This window comes from Lissotriton vulgaris, chromosome 6, assembly GCF_964263255.1.
Source record: "Lissotriton vulgaris chromosome 6, aLisVul1.2, whole genome shotgun sequence".
Taxonomy (NCBI): Eukaryota; Metazoa; Chordata; class Amphibia; order Caudata; family Salamandridae; genus Lissotriton; species Lissotriton vulgaris.
Genome location: NC_141694.1, coordinates 1,086,396,002 through 1,086,412,508, shown reverse-complemented (window position 1 = coordinate 1,086,412,508; position 16,507 = coordinate 1,086,396,002). Strand labels below are relative to the sequence as shown.

General features: G+C 42.4%; 1 protein-coding gene across 2 annotated transcripts in view; it reads left to right on the top strand.

Moving 5' to 3' along the window:
* The window catches only part of SYNDIG1 (synapse differentiation inducing 1), a 668,716-nt gene that overhangs the window by 571,869 nt on the left and 80,340 nt on the right, over window positions 1–16,507 (top strand). The window lies entirely within an intron of this gene.

Here is a 16,507-nt window from a genome sequence, read left to right as displayed (position 1 = left end):
GTAATATTTGATTACCATACATTAATCCAACCGCCGCTGCATACAGCCAAAGCGGCCGGGTCCCAAGATGGCTGCCACCACTTCCTGCTTCAAGTTGTGGGAGTCAATCAGATCTCACTTTGAAATCTGTCATATCCGCAAACTCTCTGCATCTCTAGATAAACATAAATCCTTTTTCTTAAATTACTCTAAAACTACTTAACAAATTTACAACAAATTACAAAAAGCACTTTTTCTGTACCAAGATCTATCTTTCTGTCAAAGTTGGAGTAATGACTTGTTTGCCAGGTGAAATGATTGTTATTGTTTAGTGTTGCAGTAACATTTTTGATTAGACTCCTAGTGACTTCATAATATTCATGAGCATTGATAGAAACATTTCATTTGAAACACATTCAAAAGTGTATTAGTTACCAGTGAGCTTGCAGATACATTGAAACTATTGGAAGGGTCCAAGTGACCACTAATTGAAAGAGGCATGCTTTGCATGAAATAACTTGTTTCACATAGTATGATTTAAACAGCTGCAGTTGATAATGTATTATATACATTTTTCATGGACAAATTTAAATGGACTGAGTTTAACTGGCAGGCTGTGCCCAACAATTGTGTTGGACACTGTTCAATGTGACCATTATGGTCTGAATATAATACACTATGTAACTTCAATTCTAGTGTAATTTTCAATGATACTGCATATGTGAATGTTTACAGGTTATTTATTTTTTATTAGTTCTGAATGTTTACACTAGTTATTACTGCTTAAGTATACATGTATTTTTTATGTCTATGATATCACTGCCAATGGGTATGATTTGCATATGGCTGGATCTAAACTGGACATGATGCGCTAAAGAACAATAGATTTAAACCAGATCTCATGACTGGGATGAATGTTTTGATTTGTTCTGCATTCTGTCCATCATTTGTTTGTCTTTTGCAAATGTCATGTAGCATGTTTCATGGGGTTTGACTTTCCTAATGTGTAATTCTGTAATGCATACAATTTCACAATTGGAAAATGCAACCCAATGTGCAAAAGCATAAATGTTTTCTTTTTTGTACCAATTGGGAAAACAGTTTCTCCCATGTAGACATCTTTTTCCCCACATTACCTTGAATCGACAATGAGTTGTGTGTTGGGGTGGATGGTAGCCCACCTGAAGTAATAAGGTCGCTATTATTGTTCCCTTCTGTTATTTAAACGTGAGCTCAACCCCTATTAGCAATTTTACAGAGCAGACATGCTTAACTTAAAAAAAATGTAAAGCATTAAGAAGTATCTACAAAACAATTAAAATATTGAAAACACAATAAAATAAAAATCTTACTGAAAATAGAGAATAATTTAATGAACAAAATGACGAAAATCCAATAATTGGAACAGGAAATGTTTCAAGTTTAAATTTAAAAATAGCACCAAAAATGTTAAGTGCCAACCATGGTCATCTAGTTGTGCTTGAATGGTACCCCGGTATGATTTAAGGCCAAAGGTGATGGAACGTAGATGTGCAGAAGAAACCAGGTTAGAGCCAGTAGGACATTTAACTTTCTAACTTAGTCTCAGAAAAAGAAGGCAATAATCGCCAGCATACCAAGGATAATGGCTGTTGCCTAGAAGGGTTCCTCGAGGCTGGATAGCCTTCGGACGATGTCCCAGTGAAGCTGCAGACTCGAGGCTGCAAAGCTTAGAGCAAGAGAAATTCCAAATTTGCACCCAAAGAAGGTCCCTTACCAGCCAGATACTTTTGTTGCTTTTGCCAGATGACAGTTTCTACATTAGGGCCTAGTCACTTATTGGAGCTTAGATCCCTCCAGCGGGACACGGCTGCAAGCTGTAGCTGAATAGGGCTCTACAAGGCTGGATACACTCTTTGTGACCTCTCTGCTCAATTGTATTTGGTGCTACAGAAAAGCTTGAAGTGGGAATAACCTGAGTCTCTGGCACAGCAGCCCTTGTGTTAGATTGACTTGGCAGGTTTTTAGAGCCAAAATGTTTCTAGGTCACAGGTTTCTCAGAACGTTAGGGGTACACTTTCAAACAGCCAATGGTCCCAGAACCTCAGGAACAGCACTTGGAGGTCAATTCTCTCTCCAGTAAAAGCCACCAGCAGGTTTCCAGTGCAGGTCCAGTTGGAACTAGTCAGCAGGGCTCATCAGAAAATTGGCTTCTGGAAGCTTGTTGTGTGCCTGTTGCTTAATAGGATGTCAGCCACTGAGCCTTGGAGTCCATTTCTTTGTCATGCTACAAGCGGGAGAAGGTTTAGTCTTTCTGGTCTCCTCACAGGTCTCAGCTGAAGGTGTAGACCTTATTATGTCTTCCATAGGTCCAGTAGTATGCTGAAGATGGTACCCAGGAAGTGCCACATTTTACCTGGTACTAGCCTGTGGGTAGGGTTGACTCCTGACCCCTCTGCAACTAATGGAGAAAAGGTCCCTTGGGGTAACCCTGCCCACTTTTGCAGCAATTCCTGTGGGCTCTAAAACAAACAAACAATTCCACAGTGTACCTCTTTGGTAGAATTGAAGCTGTTGAAACCCTGCTCCCTTTGTGCAGAGCTATAGATGTGGACAAAGAAATGAGTATCCCCTCCTTTGTGGTCACTACAAACCAGTTCTTGGGAGCTCCTCTATAGGGGTGGGTGCAACTCGCTGAATAATTTTGTTTAGATTAATTATGCAAAATTACCACAAATTTACACATGACTGTTCATAGCTACAGAAAATGCACCCCACACAAAATAAATGCAACTGTTGGAGTAAACATTCGACTCAAAAATGAAATTTTGACTTTATTTCCAGTTGCTTGCATTCAAAACACTGCCACTCACATTTGGACTTGCAGTTTTGTGCTACGAAAATACCTGAAAAAGGTCAGCACGGGTAAATAATCTACCTGACATGTTTGTTGCTCGCTCATTTTAAAGCTGGAGTTAAAACACTGCCATTTGCATTCAGATTTGTACTTTGCATTAAAAAAAAGTACCCAAGAGGTTTTTCCAAGGAAAAATCTACCTGAAATGCTGCCTATGCTAAAGAATTGCTTGAAAGGTACATATTGTGTTTACATTTTTCTCCAAAATTACAACATGTGGTATAATAGCATAAACTCTGTAAATATGCATGACTTGTTTAACAAGAATTTAACAAAGTTATGCCAATTACTCTGGTGGAACAAAAATTTCATCCATGCCAACTCGTCTTCCAGTGGGATTGGTACCTGCCTGACTTGGAGAATAAAGAAGGGACCTGCCCAGTTGTCAGCAAACATTTTCCTGTGACAGGGAAGGCCTCTTTAATTTTAATCAGGCTTCTGGGTACAACCCAGATGGCCATCCTGCCAGAACACCTCCCGCACCCAAGGCTGTTTTGCTGAGGGAACAGTTTAAAAAACCTCATGGTGAAATTAGGCCTCAGGCAAATGTACCTCCAGAGAACTTAGGGAAAAGGTAACTTTCTAAAGGTACCTTTTTTGCAAAATACTTGTTACAAATCCAACTTCACTCGTCAATCAGGATTGTTATTTTTTTTTAATAATATGAAATAATAATTTCAAAATGTCCAACAATGGAATTTGTAGCTGTTTCCTAGTTTAAATGTAATATTTTATCTCAGTGCGTTCCTATGGAACAGTCAAACCTGTAACAGTGAAAATAGCTTTGAGGCCTTTTTATTGTAAGATTGTGTTTACAATTAAACACACCCTTCTTTTAAATACCATGGACTCTCCTTTATGGATTGTTAGGTCTACTGAGGGGTGACCTATTCCTATCTAAAAAGAAGGTATATGCCTGTCAAAAAGGGCTATTTTGACAGAGCCGTGCTACAATGGTAGGCCTGCAGTCGTATTTGCACTGTCACTGTAGTGGGTAACACAATAGGTGGAGCAGTCCACTAGTGACAATTAACTTACGAACACTGCATACACTTTGTACCATATCCTGGGGAGTTATGGTTAAGTTTATGCCAATTATGAGGATAGCCAATTTCAACATGTTTTAGTGGTCAAAGCTCATGCACTGGCATTTGGTTAGCAGAGTTGCAGTACACAGAATCAAAAACCAGCAGCATCAGTTCCAACAAATGGAGTAATCATGCAAAAAGAGGCATTTTTTAACACCCTCCAAGATTTGAGTGATCCTTTCCCCTTCCTACCCTGGAAGGGGAGGTAGTACCACCCTTTGATGTAGTAAAACTCTGACTGTTTCCAAAATGGGAAAGATTTGGAATGGAATTTGTAAATGCTAGCAAGTTAAAAGTATCCCTAACTCTGAACTGAGATCAAGAGGAGCAGTAATACTCAAAACAAACCACTTGTGAATGATAAAACAATCACAAAAGGTGGTTACATTTTATGAAAGTTTGCTAAAAATAATTATGAAACGTGTTAGTCTTCTTATCAAATCAAATGTCTTTGTTCATTAGACAAGAACAAACGTATTCAATGAGGCAAGCTGGGACCATCTAGCAGTGGTTGGACGTTCCAGAGGCGTCAGATCATGGACAGAGTGCATACTGAGCCCCACACTATGTTGCCTCGAGTTGAGGAACACCATCCAGCAATTGCAAGTTGTAATACAGTGGAACCGCTTTTGGAACTCACTGTGGACTACTCATTGTTTTTTTGTGTTTTCCTTTCATGGGCACGTTATTTGAGCAGAAGCAATACTTAGAGGTCCTGACAAATGCCAATACATCTCTTCTGAGGGTCTTGTTAGCAGAACCATTGTGACCTATAAATAGTGGCACACAGAAGCAGGGTCAGTGGACCACTGAATTGTCCCTTCTCTCTTTTTAATCCTGACCCAGACGCTCATACATAAAGTTGTATTATTGCACCGGAGTCAGTTTTGATCACTTTTTCACATACTGCATACTCTGTGAACCTCGCCACCCTTTAGATCACCATAAGGCTTCTACCAAATCTTTTAAAGCTGAGGGAATTCGTCCTTAAAAATGATTCTTCCTTTTCAGCTAGGTTTTTCTAATTCCTCTTAGACCCAGGTGTTTCAATGTGCAAAAGATTTTGTAGATTTCTACGTTTGTCAGCAGTTGGAGCTTGAAGCAGTGATTTATTTATGTTTTGCATTTGTAGCATGAAATATTCTGGATTGTCCCTGCCATTCCTTCCTCTCTTCCCACCCCTATGCACCTAATGACCCTTCATGACCCCTCGTTGTTCCTTCCTTTTTCCGTCAATCCTTGTTTTAATATTTTTTTCTATCGCTGACATGTTTAAACATTTTAATTGCTACAGGCTTGCAACATTATTCTGTGGTAATCCACTTGCCAAATCATATTTAACCAATAACAGCAAATCGCAATGGCTATTGTGTTTGCTTTTTAACTAAAAGATCACAGTTTTGAGTTCCTTGGTGTATTGCTAAACAATCAGCTTCAGTTTACCCAAAACAAAGACACCACGTTATGATTGTTTGGCTCTCCAAATCCGTTAGCTGCCCCACAGCTCTACATTCTTTGTATTTTTAAAGTGAAGCCAGGGGAGGCTCCTCCACTATGGCGGAGGAGCATCGCCCAACTGCTTTTAAGCAATGCGAAACATAAAATGACAATAACTTAGAGTTATCCTGTTAATTGTGGCACAAGACAATCGCTGCGATTAACATGAATACTTTCACAAACACACACAATCTGTCCCTCAGGAGCCCATTTAACAAATGAAATGCAGCAAGTGCAGGATGAACTTGCAACTGAATTTACCTGCCACTGTGTGCGCTTCACACACACCACTGCGTGCTCTAGGTGAGATAGGTTACAGAGAACCGTGGCCCTAAGTAACCCTAAGGGCAGGGTGCTATGTATATAAAAGGTAAATCAAGTACTCTTAAGTTTTGCATGTCATGTTTCACTACTCTAAGTCCTACTCCGCTCACAGGTTAGCATTGGGAAATTCTTAACACACTTTTTAGTTGTAATTCCTGATCAGAGAAGAGTAGCTTTTTAATGTTTCATATGTTTCAAGCTTCTCACCCATGCCCACAAGGCCCTTCACAACACTGGAGCGGCCTACATTAACTACCACCTCTTGTTCCATGCTCCCAAAAGATCCCTCCGCTCAGTGCTGCTCTTCCTTGCAAATGTACCACGCATCAAGAAGACCAGAACAGGAGAATGCTCCTTCTCTCTCCTCGCTGCCAAGGCATGGAACTCCCTCCATCTCCAGCTCCAACAAACACCTACACTCTCCAAGTTCCTGAAGGACTTGGGGCCCGATGTAGGTAAATCTGATTTACCGACTCTAGAATACCGAATTTTACCGATTCGGTATTCTAGATTCGGTGAATCAGATGTAGGAAACAATTCGGTAATTTTTACCAAATCTGTATGTTTCGGTAATTACCGAATCGGTATTTACCAATTCGGTAATTGCCATTGATTTCTATGGGCCTTGAGGCCCATAGGAATCAATGTAAATTACCGAATCGGTAAATAACGATTCAGTAAAATTACCGAATTTGCAAGGGGGACAGGGTGTCACTTTGACACCCTGTTGCACCCCTGATTCTGGCTTATGTGCCATGTGGAACACATACATGCCCTCAGGGCATGTATGTGTGCCACATGGCACAGGTGTACATGCAAAGATGTGCATGTACACAAGAATTCGTTATTTACCATGATATAGTATGTCATGGTAAATAGCGAATTCTTAAGGGCCGGTGGCACTGTTTTCAGTGCCACCTACATCACATATTTGCGATTCGGTAAATTTACCGATTCAGTAATTTACAGAATCAGTAAATTTACTGAATCTGTAAATATACCGAATAGGTAAATTTAAGGCCCCCTACATCTGTAACTCCAAATACCGGCCGGTAACGACCAAAATCGACCGTTACCGACCGGTATTTGGCCTCCTACATCTGGCCCTTGGTTCTTCGAATCACTGTGAACTCCCAGGAGCTGCGCATCACCCCCTCAGCGCCTTGAGACACAATCGGGTTAGTAGCTGCACTTTAGAAACCCTTGATTGATTGATTGATTGATTGATCATGATAAATCCTCCTTACTGGTGAAGTTGGATATCACATTACTGTTTTAGAAATGCCACTTTTAGAATGGACATTATCCATGCTGAAAACGCTGTGTGCTTTGCAGCCTGTCTCCAATACGTGTCTGGGTGGGTAACAGCTACACTTTGTACATTTCCTTTAGACAGCACAAACACAGGAAGGTGAGGCTCATCTCCATTCTAAGGAATATTTTGCATTCACCTGCATTCTGATGGGTCTTCTTGGGCAGGATGGAATTGGAGGGGTTGACACTTACTCTTCAGTAGGTAGTGTCCTGTACACACACTAAGCACTGATTTAACCCCCACAGATAGCCTGGCAGACAGGACTTTGGTTGAAAGGGATCATTGTGTACTTCAGAGAGCTGCTTTGAAGTGACCCCCTATATCAAAGGCACCTTTGGGTATAAGTACTGGACCTCTGACCCACTAAAATTATAAGGACTGCTGTGTTGCATAAAGGACTCATCAGGCCGGCTTTTTTTGAAAGACTGCTTTTCTGCTTGTTGTCCTGCTGTCTGCTGCTCCCTGAATTTTACAAGGGCTTGCAGGCATGCCCCTGTTTTCTGAAGTCTCAGGGACCTAAAAGACTTCCTGAATCCGGCTGGTGCTGCTGGACTCTGTCTTCTGTGAGTCCTACTCTTGCCTGAGGTGCCCTCTCTAAATTCTGGGTCTTAGAAGTGGGTTCTGTAGATATTGTTCCACAAAACTGATGCATTGTCACCCTTTGCGTTGATCGGCACTGACGCAGTGTCCTTTGACTCCAATGCAGAGGTTGCTCAACAAAAGCAGTTCCACAGCCTGCACGGCCCAATGATGATGCTCTGCGTGGCTCAACAGCAATGCAGTGCCTTCACTTCAGCAAAGATCGATGACAGTGCATCGGCCCAAATGTGTCGAAAAGATTGATAGATTGTGCCCTCAGCTTTCACGCTTGGCTCATCCAAGGTACTTTCTCAGCAGGTCCGGCCTGGGTCTTATAGCCGGCCTGCCCTCCATCGTGGTTTGCCTAAACTTTGGATTTGCATCGATCCCTACCAACCTCAAGTATCCTTTTGACCGCTAGTGATTTATAAGCACTGCTTTTGTATTTAATCGGTAAAAATGTATATCTCGACTTCACTGATTAAATTTTTCTTTTTTTGGTCTCATTTTGCTCAGATAATTTTTCTTTATTTTTCTAAACTTGTACGGAGTCTTTTTGTGGTGAATTAATTGTCTTACTGTGTGTTTGTTTGTTACACAAAGAATCTAGAAATTGCCTCTTTAGATAAGCCTGACATCTCTGTGCCAAGCTACCAGAGGGTGAGCACAGGTTGTCCTTTTGTGTGTATCTAGCTTACCCTGACTAGAGTGGTGGTTTCTGCCTGGCCTGGGGGCACACCTAGACTAGCCAGGAATCCCATTTCTAATACTGACACAGTATCATGCTATGCATGAAGAGAGGTGGCTGAACAGCCCCATATAATGAACTATATTATACACATAATTTTAGTAAAATCAAAAGATCTTGGCCAACACCACAGCTGAAAAAGTAAATGCCATGGAGGAATTCCGTGGAAAACTCACAAAACGTCAGTATTAATTCATTAGTGAAGCTCTTTTATGGCACTTTTCAAAAAATTGTCAACACTTATAAAACAGAACACTTTTATTTCCATAGAGATTCAAATATTAGCTAATCAAGGCTTTAAAAGACAAACTGTGTTGATTCTGTGTCAGAGAAAATCATATTTGAAGAACATGGTCCTGAAGGAAATTAGATGAGCTGAAATTGTCACAATAGTTGGACATGCAGGGTAATCAATTTAATGTACCTGTTCACTGATGCATAGAATAATATAGACTCGTTATAATGATTTTCGTGCTGGCATTGCTGGGAAAAGAAAATGAGATTTATGGTTGTCAAGTGCTGTCAGCCTATTCATCATGTCTCCAGTGATCAAAGCAGCCCCCCTGATGTTTTAAAGCCTTTTGTAGCAAACACAACTCTCTCATAATAGACCCGGAATTGATTGTCTTCCTTGTTTTATCGGGAAAGGCGTTTGTTTTCTTTCCATTACCTCATTTCCTTCAACATTCATTTCAGTACCCAGTGTGAAAGACTTTTTAGAAGGGAATGTTACAATAACAAACGCGAAATATTTCTGAATCCTTTTCTGGGACTCCGACCTTCCCGAAGGTTTGAGGTAATGCAATAGGTTGGTAGAAAAAAATCGTACGGTGATTTTTTCTTTCTATGAAAACATGCTTTGAATAGTAACTACTTAAAGTTTGCAGGTTTGTAAACGCCATTAAAAGCGAATTCTAAAATATGTTCAACTTTCCCTCTTCTACATCAAAACAGGTTTTCTAAAAAAAAAGGCAATACTATGGAGTAAAAGATGGTATGATACAGAGCATATCTTTTCTGTGTTTGGAAATGCAGCACTCTCCACAAGTTTCCTATACATGTACTGCATGCCATCTACTGGGTCCTGAGGTAGGGCCACTTCAAGATTTTGAGGCTCTCTCTCACCCTAAATCTATATTTATCAAATCTCACAAAATTAGCAAACATTTCAATCTTAGCTCTACGTTGGAGCTCAAGCACCAGGTCAAATAGCCTGGCTAGTCCAGCCAATGTTTAAACAGAATATCATGAACAAAAATATTGTGAAGGTACGTTTTTATAGGCAGGCAATGTTTTTGCTATATTTAACTCTACATATCTGCACCTCGATGTTACGTAGATCAGGAGTTAAGAAGAGTAAATCTATACTTACCTTTTTGCACTTACTTATCTTCTCAATATTTAGGTCCTCTATATTTTTGCACAATATCATGTCCACACGATATTTCGGTTTCCAATATTCTGTCAGTGACTCATCCAGCCTATAGGAGCCTCTCTGTATAAGCTGGTATCTGTCTAGGTCTTGCTTGAGAACGTAATGTCTGGTGACCTTTTGTTATCAATTCTTTAACATACATAACAAATATCTAGCGTGTGATTTGTCACTACCCAAAGGAGTGTTACCCTCTCATTGTATGCTATTGTTTCTTTGCTGTATGTAGTACATGCCTTCCAATGTATCCCAGGGTCTATTTTACATCTCAAAATGACACCACATCATCAAACAGTGAATTCTTTATCTCATTAATGCCTTTCATAGAGAAAACATTTTTTTTGTTTTTCAGTGTAACAGGCTTTTTTATGTTTTAGTCAAGACACAAAATGCAAGCCAGATTTACTGGATTTGCATTTTTGTCTAATAATGGTGGCTTTGAAAGATGGAAACTCTAAAGCGCTCTGCTCCGTTTGTAAGGAGCACACAAAATATTCGGATTTACAGTTTGTTTTAAAGTTCATGTGTGCCAGTTGATCTGGGTTTATTAACGGATTTCGTTGAGAAATAAACATGTTTAATGGCTAAAGAAACATGATTTTTCTACATGATCTGTAAAAATGCAAGTATATATTTGATTGGCCTTCGCGTTTGTCAATTATGTATGCCCAACGGGGGCGGCTCTTCCGCTAAGGTGGAGGAGTGTAACCGCACTAAGTGCAAAAAGAAAATGGAAATAACGCATTGTTAAAAACGTTACATTATTATACATTTCTTTTGGAAACAGCCAGGTTGGTGCGGGCGGGATTGCCTGGGTGAGGGAGGAGGAGTGGTTCCAGCTGGACTTAAGTAGGTAAGAGAGTTTGGCAGGCCCTCTCAGGCCTGCCAAACCGTCTTGCGCACTTTTAAAGTTCTCCACCCAGGCTGCATTACAGCCTGGGTGGAGAACATGCTTAGCCTCCCAGCCCCCCTCTGAGCTCCGAACCACAGCGCTCAGACCAATCACAATGCTGCCTTAGCAGTGCTGTGATTGGTCATGGGATTCTGGGAGGCTGTCTGATTCCTGTTCCTGCTCAGCGAAGGAGTGGTGGTGGCTGGCGATCTACGACGATGAGGTACGTTTTTATCTGTCTTTCTAAACTCCCCTTTTCTCCCCCAGCATCTCACCACCATTCCCAACCAGCCAACCCTGATGCCCAAGTGGCAACTTAATTTAAGAAAAACTCCAGCTCATCAGCATGGAAATTGTGAAAGATGGACGCTATCAATAATTATACTCAGAGAAGTACACTAAGTGATTTGGAATTCCTCTGAGTCAGACTCACGATTTTGAGTGACCACAGCTTAAGCAATCCAGTGCAAATGCTGTTTCCATGGAATATAAAACAGAGGTTATGGATGTGCACCTCATGAGACACCAGTGCAAGTGCAATTCCATTCTAATGTTTGCTCTCTTATAAAAAGGGTTAGGGTTGGCCGCGGAGCATGGATAAATGATGGTCTCTTGCAAATCACTGTTCATGCTTTGGGAACCACCTAATATGCAGGAGCAGAACACAACACCAGCACTTGGATGCAATACATGGGCTGCTTTAAAGGCCACCTCACAATATGCTAGCTCAATTGATTTTTAACATGACATATTGCCCTTTGCACCGTTTAAATTTGCACTGCCATATTTATGAATACTGTTAGAAATGGGGGTACCTAGGTGGCAGTGGTAGCTACCTTTGCCCAAATAGGGACCCTTTCTTCTAGTCTGGGTAAGGGGGATAAACAACTAAAATAACCCCTGCTCACCCCCTTGGTAGCTTGGCATGAGCAGCCAGGCTTATCTCGGAGGCAGTGTGTGCAGCATTTGTGAACACATACAGTAATACATTGAAAGCACTACAAATGGACACCACACCAGTTTAGAAAAATAAGTAATCTTTATCTAAACAAAACTCGACCAAAACAACAAAAATCCACAATACAGTAATAAAAATAAGACTTTCAAATGGCAGGAATAGTTCAGTTCAAAGCATATTACGGATTCAACACTTTTCAAACAAAGTAACTTGGATGCGTCGCACTAACGAATAAAAAGGGTCGCAGGAAAGGTGATGCATCAGTTCCTTACACTCAGGGATGGTGATGCTTCAGTTCCTTGCTCCGGGGGAGGTGATGCATTGAGTCCTTACCTGAAAGGAGGTGATGCGTTGGTTTCTTACTGCGTGGGGAGGTAATGCATTGGTTTATTACAGCGTCCCCCAATGATGCGACACACTTGGTGCCTCGATGTGATGCGACAATCTGGGTTGATGCTTGGGTTCTTGCAGCCGCCCAGCAGGCCTTGCGTCGAAATCGGTGCATGATCTCGTGCTTCAGTGATTGGTGCAATGGATGTTGCACGCAGCGATTTCTCAAGTCGCATGCAGGAGCTGCGACAATTGCGTTACTTTTCCAGCTCCCAGCGGCAAACAGCCTCCAGAGGTCCAAAATGCCCGCAGGCACCTCTTAGCAGGTCCTAACTGCCAGCAAGAAGTTAAGGTGCGCTGGTGGTGAAGTATTTGTGTCCCTGAGACTTCAGAACAAGAGGCAAGATCAGTTTCAAGCCCTTTGAGATCTCCCTCAAGCAGGGGACACAGCAAACAAAAAAGTAAATTTCCTTTTCCATGGCAGAAAGTAGCCACTACAGGCCAACCCCAGACAGCAAACAGCAAATAACACAGGAGCAGAATTCCTCCTCAGTTTTTCCAGCTCTTTTCCTTGTCAAAGGTTTCTCTTGATTCCCAGAAGTGATCTAAACATCTCTGGTCTGGGCCCCAATATTTATACAACAAAATGATTTGTTCTCTGGTGGCAGATAAGTCCTGTGCTCAGTCAAAACCAGTTCAGTTCCTTCTGGTGCAGCTTCCTGGCAAGAGATGGAGCCAGCATTATCAAAGGCAGACAGGGCCTATTCAGTTGCAAGGGAAATCTCCCACCACTCTAAATGGAGACCTGGCCAATTCAAGTGCTAGTTAGAACTCCAGAACTCCTACCCCAACTCTGAATGCAACCCAGGTCTATTCAGCCCAGCTCTGACTCTTTCAGAAAAGGAAGAACACACATCAACTCCCCCGTTGGCCTTCTGAGAGAATGCACATCCCCAACCACTGTCACTCCAAAGCCAAACAGTCAATACACACCCGAGCAGAGGCACACTAGATGGCTAAGCAAGAAAATACTTACTTTCTAAAAGTAAAAAAAATGTAAAAATCACCCCCACTAAAAGATGCATTTTAACATTCTGAGTACAGGCATATTAAACTTTATTTTCGTACCTTGTTTCCAGAAGTAGTTGTGCGTATAAGATTCTTAAGCAAACTCTCCATTCTATCCTATGGGAACGGGTAGCCTTTCAAAAGTGAAAAACTAAATTGGAAGTATTTCGCTATCAGGACAGGCCACACACACCAGGGCATGTCCTACCTTTCACATACACTGCACCCTGCCTACAGGTGTACCTTGGGCTTACCTTAGGGGTGACTAACATGTAGAAAACAGGGAAGGTTAGGGACTGGCAAGTGGATGCACTTGCCAAGTCGACATGGCAGTATCAGACTGCACACAGGATCTGCAGTGGCAGGCCTGGGTTACATTTACAGGCTGCTTATGTGGGTTGCACAACCAGCCCACTAGCAGCATTTGATTTATAGGCCCTGGGCACACACAGTTCACTGTACTACGGACTGCAATCAAATATGACAATCATAGAATTACTAATCCACTACAACAATTTACATGGAGAGCTATTCACTTTAGTACTAATCAGCAGTGCTAAAGTGTCCAGTGTCATAAAATCACCAACAACAGGTCAGAAAACTTACATGCACAAGGCAAAATGTTCTAGGATGACCTTGCAAAAAGGGCAAAGTCCAACAGATACATATCTGTAATTTTATTTCAAAGGCTGAAACATATGTTATGTTACGTTTGGCTTTACATTTGTTTAGCTCTGGCTCACCTAGAAACTTCTGGTTCTTGTCGGGTCACTGCTATCTACCAGGATAGTGTACTAAATATGGTCGTCCTAGATCCCTCAGGACCCAGACCTGGCAGTAGAGACTGAAGTACTCTGCAGCTAGCCAATCAATTTCTATGCAGATCACTAAAGTTGGGCCAGTAGAGTTTGCCCTAGCAGTCACATCACAGAGGGTGCTGAAGTACAGAATATATGCAGGTGCTTTCCTGCGATGGGCATCCACATTCCTTATTCAGATCATTGCCTTACTTTACATCATCAGACCTTGACCCAGATCAAGAAAGGCAATAGACAAAAAGTGAGAAGCAGTGGTTAAGATAGTAAAACACTGACAAAGGGAAAAACAGGCACAAAAAGACTTTGCAAGAGTGAGATATAGAGAAAGGAAATGTAGGGTAGTTGAAGAAGGAGGCACAAGGTTGCATCAAGACTGCACAACCTTGGTATCCAGCAACCTAGCACTTTGCAGCCCTTGCAGTGAGTTCCTAAGAAAACACTGAGCCCCCACAAATATTTTCTTTTATTGCTGGAAGTGTATTGCAAATGTTATTCTATGTTCACCAAATGAAGCAGAACTGTGTTCATCCTGTTGCAGCACAAGGTAAAGTGAATCAAATCTTTCTAAAATAAACAGACTAAGGTTATAAAGCTATGAGAAACATTTAATCTCTACATACTCTATTTGTTCCCATACCCGTCGTCTCTGATTCAATTTGCGAGTGAAGTCATTAAAAAGGAAAAAGACAAGAAAGAAGTCATAGTCTGCTTCCAGGCACAGCGAACACCTCTAAGTTGTTCAGACACATCCATACTCCACATTAACTGAGATCCAAATTGGAATGGTCTGGGTGCACAATCTTGTGGAGCTCTCCTGCCTGCACCACAAATTCTTCCTAATCCTGGCTCTGGACAACTGTTCAGGGCCCTCTGGGCTAGGTGGAGCCTCTGAACTTCCAGCCAAGCCTTCAACAATGAGGCAGGAGTGGCCCAGACCCCCGAAGAGCAGATTGATTGATCCGACGTGACCAGGCAGGTAAAATGGCAGGTGGGATCCGCGAGTGACCGGATGACCTCGACAACCAGTGAGTGAGGAGCTGAGATCGGTCTCCTCACTCCACACAGTCGCAGTGGAGGGGCTGAGTAACTAGCAGAGTCAGCGGTGGCGGGATGGCCTCCTCCCAGAGACATGGACACCGGACCACCAGGGAGTCTTCCTTGAGTTGGTGCGGCCTGTATTTTTGGATGTTTACGGCTTGCTCAGCCGTGAGGAAGACACAGCGCAAGTCGGGCCCATTCCAGCTTCATGACGAAGCTGGAAGCAGTGGGAGGAAGCGTTCAAACTCCGTTTCAGGGTCGGAGCTTACGAGTGTTTCAAACGTCTGTAAAGCGGGGCAGCCATGGCCCTTTTTTTCAAGCATCAACTCACTTGAGTGACATTTGCACTTACTTGACTGTATGAAAGGTGCACCCACTGGGGAACATTGCCGCACGGACTTCAAGCACCAGGAGGCTTCAGGAGAGCCATGCCTACCAGGGCAGGTGCTGTGAATATTAGTCGCGTGCGCAGAGCGAGGCCTTTCATTCATGCTTTGCTGCCACTGAGGAAGGGATTTACGATCCTGAAACGCGTCTGGCGAGGATTTAGATGCAAGGTCTGGGGCACGAGGACTGCTGGCAAGTTGTTTGAGCTATGAATTAAAGAACACTTTTATCACCTTCCTGGAGTCTTCCTTGAATTGGTGCAACCTGTATTTTTGGATGTTTACGGCTTGCTCAGCCGTGAGGAAGACACACCGCTAGTCGGGCCCATTCCAGCTTCATGCCGAAGTTGGAAGCCGTGGGAGGAAGCGTTCAAGCTCCGTTTCAGGGTCGGATCTTACGAGTGTTTCAAACGTCAGGAAAAGCGGGGCAGCCATGGCCCTTTTTTTCAAGCATCAACTCACTTGAGTGACATTTGCACTAACTTGACTGCATGAAAGGTGCACCCACTGGGGAACATTGCCGCACGGACTTCAAGCACCAGGAGGCTTCAGGAGAGCCACGCCTACGAGGGCAGGTGCTGTGAATATTAGTCGCGTGCGCGGAGCGATGCCTTTCATTCATGTTTTGCTGCCACTGAGGAAGGGATTTACGATCCTGAAACGCGTCTGGCGAGGATTTAGATGCAAGTTCTGGGGCACGAGGACTGCTGGCAAGTTGTTTGAGCTATGAATTAAAGAACACTTTTATTACCTTCCTGGAGTCTTCCTTGAATTGGTGCGACCTGTATTTTTGGATGTTTACGGCTTGCTCAGCCGTGAGGAAGACACACCGCAAGTTGGGCCCATTCCAGCTTCATGCCGAAGTTGACAGCAGTGGGAGGAAGCGTTCAAACTCCGTTTCAGGGTCGGAGCTTACGAGTGTTTCAAACGTCTGTAAAGCGGGGCAGCCACGGCCCTTTTTTTCAAGCATCAACTCACTTGAGTGACATTTGCACTTACTTGACTGCATGAATTGGTGCGATCTGTATTTTTGGATATATAATATATATATATATTCATATTCAAGCAATAATAACACACTTGAAATATGCAACAGTTAAATGCAAGAATGATACTAATGAATAAACAAGCAGCAAATAATATGACATAAGACGCAAGT